Genomic DNA, 4,791 nt, shown 5'->3' on the forward strand with positions numbered 1-4,791 from the left:
TAGATGCCACTTTGTAGCCCCTAAGAAAATGTTTCAATTCTTTTTACCCTAAATCAGAAGCATGATTCATGGTATGCATAAGGGGCACGCAACGGCTTACAATGACCATAATCATGGTCTCTAGTAATCGGGATCCATGTTCCTCAACTGTATTTGATGCGAGGACTAGTGCAAGATTTGGCCGTAAAAAGGGTCATCGTTGTGAGCTTCACTGGTGGTTTTTTTTTTTTTTTTTCTTTTAAGAGTCATTTATGACAGTTAACCATCATTCTTGTATGCAAATTCAGTCGGTTTATTAACAAGAAGATTTCCCTATTAGCCACTTGAAAATCATTCCCGGAAAAGAATCTAAAGATTGAACCACCGACCTCTATACAACTCTCCCCAACCATCTTCTTTAGTCCTCTGTTCCTCGTACTGCTTCTTATGCCTTCTGTTTTCTCCCACATAGCAACTTCAGCGTATTTGTTCGCTACTTGGTTCTAATTCAAGTGACTTTTGTCTTACCTTTTCTGCCAGCCTAGTACGATCATTAATGTCATGAATGTTGCAGGCGCTATGCAACGTCCTCCTTATAATTGCATCAGCCATAATCGGCATACTTAAAATGAAATTATAAGCTTCCTCAAGATGTCCAGCGCGGCCAAAGATGTCTACCATGACTCCACAATGTGCCATCATGTGTTTGATGCCGTGAATGTGTTCCACGTCGTCAAAGAGGCGACGCCCATAATCCACCAGTCCAGCATGGTGTAATGGTTCCAACAAGAAAGAAATAGATGCAAGAAAAGAATTAGAAGGAAGACAGAAAGAATGGAGAGAGAGAGATATGGAAGTATTATTGATGGAGGAAGAAGATGACTACAACAATTCACAATTGCCTCTGCATTCTCTACTCTCGTGTTTTATACAAATTCTGATGGTCTACCAAATTGAAGTAACTACCAGTAACTAAATTGTGCCAGCTGTCATTGGAATATTCCTTCCTCAACTAACTTCTCAACTAACTTCCTGACTCATAACTGCCTTGGGCCTTGGCTCTAGCTCAGTCATTACACATGGCTACGAGCGCTAAGGACCCCGAGATAGGTTACATAATTAGTTCAATCAAATAGGTCTTCACGGCCTTGAAGAGTTGAAGGGCTTGAAAAGCAAAACCATGCTGGGATAATCCCATAATCATGGCACTCCAAGTCCAGATATTTCGGTCACTCATCCCATTCAAAACGAGTCTAGCATAACCCAAAATTCCACATTTTCCATACATGTCAACGAGAGCTGTGCCCAACTGACAATTAACAACCATAGCTGTAACAATAACTCGAGAATGCATCCATTTTCCCAAACTCAAGTTGCCCATCTCTGCACATGGAAAGCAGAATCGCCCTAGTAGTCTCATCCGGTTGCAACCTAGAACTCCTCATGCTTAAAAAAACCTCAATTGCTTCTCTGAACCATGAATTTTCAACGAAAGCAGAAAGAATTGAATTCCAAGATACTACAGTCCTGTAGGACATTTCATCAAACGCCTTGTGCGCATCAATAATTTTCCCACAACACCCAGAAAAGTGAATCAAAGTATTCTGGACGTACACATTTGCATCCAAACCATGCTTCCTGACATGGATCTGCCTCCCATCTAGGGTGCCAATGGGTCGGATTCAGGTTGAAATTGAAAATTTCGGACCCGAACCCATTTTTTATGTAGTAGACCCGGACCCGACCGCATACCCGTCGAGTCTTGATCTTAGAATCTCGGACTGGGTCCGGGTCGGATCGGGTCCAAATTTAAATATTTTAAAATTAAATCTAAAACCAATTACAAATTCAACCTCTAAATTTAAACAAATCAAATTACAAAGTTAAATCACAAATAACGCGCAATAGTCATTTCAAAACTAACTACAATTAATCTAAAAGTTATTACTAAATTGTTAATTTGATAAAAGAATGTATTTAGAAATATTTATATTTTATAATTATTAACCACAATTAATCCGTATCCGACTCATTTTTGTTAGAGTAAACGAGTTCGGATTCAAATCCGGATATCGAAATTATTTTTCAATACAAATCCGAAAAAATTTATCGGATCTGAGTCGGTCTAGATCCGGACCCGACCCATTGATACCCTGCTCCCATCATAGAGACCTAAGACGGAAGCACACGCCTGGAATAGGAAAGGGAAGGTGTGTCCATTGGGCAAAGCTCCAGAACGCCTCATTGCCAGGAAAATTCGTAGGGCCTCTCTTTGCAAACCTCCCTTGTACGTTGCATAGGCCCTAATAAGATCGTTCCAATACCTGGGCTTCAAAAGTTTTGGGAGGAAATTATCGAAGCCGTAGTCCGTCTGTTATGGATAATGGTCTGTAAGATGTTATTACCCTTTTTTTTTTGAGAAAATCATTAAAAATGTTTCTTACATTTTGTCAAATGAATTTTTTCATACTTCACTTTTAAAATAGTAACTTTATGTCACTTATAAAATCAAATCAGTAAAATTTGATTTCAACGTAAGTTTTCAATTACTTTTTACCCTGAATCCATCGCGTAACTCACACATAATTATTTTCTTAGAAGCAAAAAGGCTAAATACCATTTGTAACTAAATGAAGAATCTGATTTATATTCATTTCTATCCCTAAAAAAACGTAAAATCTGATTTGCACCATATTCATTTTTTCCCTACAAAAGTGGGATTGGATCCAATCCATGTTCATTTTGCCATTACAAAAATGAGATATGACCTTTTTTGTACATAAAAAATAATTACATGTGGGTCACATGGTAATTTCAAACTAAAAAATAGTCAAAAACCTAAGTTAAGACTAAAATTTGTTGAGTTGAATTTCTAGGGACATAAAGTTAATATTTTAAAAATAAAAGACGAAAAATTTCATTTTATACAAGAGTCGATTGATTGAATTATACATTCAGAGATGTGATGCGAGAAAGATTTTTTGAGGGGTCTATTGGAATCAACCATTATCCTAAGGGTAAATTGCTTATAACTCCCTCTGATTTTACGTAATGCCAAATGAATCTCCTAAATTTTCAAAATAACCACATAACTATCTTATAATTTTATGTAAAGTGAAAAAAAGATGGAATGCACAATCAGTTACAGCATTTATACCAAATGTACTCTAAAACCACATGCAATAAAATCTTAATCTCTATGTAACCCCCGTATGATTTGTATAAAATATTTACTTTACCCTCTTGTATTTTTTGTATTTATCCATAACATCCCCATATATTTTTATATAAGGTAATTAAACTGTTGATTGATTTATTATTTAAATAAAGACACTATTGGTATTTCAATCAACGACATTATATAGACTATTTTCCGTCAAGTTCCTATTTTACATAAAATTTTAGGGGGTGAAGTGAATATTTTGAAATGTTAGGAGGTCATGTGACAATAAATGAAACTACCGCGTCACAATTATTATATCTCTACATTTAAACACTTTCTCAAATTAATTCATTTTTGCCAAACAAATTAACACATGAAACTTTCTTGATTGACCAGAGACACCCATTTGCCAAACCCTTTGATTAAATAACAATAAAACACGCAACTATGTAATAACATGGAGCAATAGTTAAGAACTATGAAAAATCCTAAAATGTGAAAATCTTATTGGCATTGGATTCAAAGCAGTGTTTTTAACAATCAGACTAGACTGGCTGGTTTGACAGATTGAACCGCGAATTGGCTATGACATCGGTCCGATTGTATATCAAAACCAGAGACTTCAATTAAACCGATCAAAATCGAAAAAAAACCGTTAAACCGCTAAAAATCATGTAGAGGAGACAAACGGTTTCACCATTACACCAGAGCATCCATTTTTGCATTTTGGTGCATAAACTTTTATTTGTATACTTTTTATACTAAAAAAAATTAACTTCCATGCCCTATACAAACTTTTTTGCCGCTAGTCTATTCACATTCACCCTACCCTTCATCCCTTTGCATTGCCATCTCCAGTCTCTATGCTTCCAATTTCATTTTTTTCTCATCTAATCATAGGTATTTATGATCTATGAATTTATTTCCTCTACAAACTCTTTCTAATCTGGACTCTTCTCTCTTCTTTTTTCCTCTTTCTAATTTGGACTCTCCTTTCTTCTTTTTTCTACTTCCAACCCTTCCTAAATCTTCACCTATTTAGTTCGATCTCTTGAATTTTTCCAACATCTTTAGTTCAATCATTTGAAGTTTTCTTTTCTTTATATTTTGTATGCGACGATTTTTCTTCTATCCCCTCTTTCTTTTTAATTTTCACTTCTTTTTTTTGGTATATTGTGTTGTTCTATTTTTTTGTTGGTTTGAAATTCTTTTTTTTAATTGCGTTTTTTTAGGTTTTTTATTTTCTTTTTTTGTATGATTGAAAGAAATTACATTCATCAATTTTTAGAAAATTTATGTGATTGAGTTTTCAAGTTATGAAAAAATTTGTTCTAGGGTACATAGTTTTTTTATTTTTTAATTTTTGGAAAAAGAAATTCTTCAAGTTAATATGTTGAAAATCTCTGAACGAGCTCTCTCTCTCTCTCTCTCTCTCTTAAGATTTGAAACTTATCTCTTTGTGATGAAGATGAGGCCTATAGGTAAGAAAATCCTTGGATGAGTTCTCTTTTTTTTTTTTATTAAGATTTAAAACTTATCTCTCTATGATAAAGATGAAGCTAAAGCTTGAAGTTATGAAAAGTTTGAATCTGGAATTATTCTGCACAGGAGTATCACCGGGCAATAGAGATAATGAATTTTAAAATTTT

At 34.6% G+C, this 4,791-nt stretch overlaps 1 pseudogene; it reads right to left on the reverse strand.

The window, feature by feature from the left end:
• Positions 1-245: 245 nt before the first annotated feature.
• LOC113773977 lies at positions 246-2,547 on the reverse strand (annotated as a pseudogene).
• Between the last annotated feature and the right edge of the window lie 2,244 nt (positions 2,548-4,791).

Source organism: Coffea eugenioides, chromosome 6 (genome assembly GCF_003713205.1).
Source record: "Coffea eugenioides isolate CCC68of chromosome 6, Ceug_1.0, whole genome shotgun sequence".
NCBI classification, from domain to species: domain Eukaryota; kingdom Viridiplantae; phylum Streptophyta; class Magnoliopsida; order Gentianales; family Rubiaceae; genus Coffea; species Coffea eugenioides.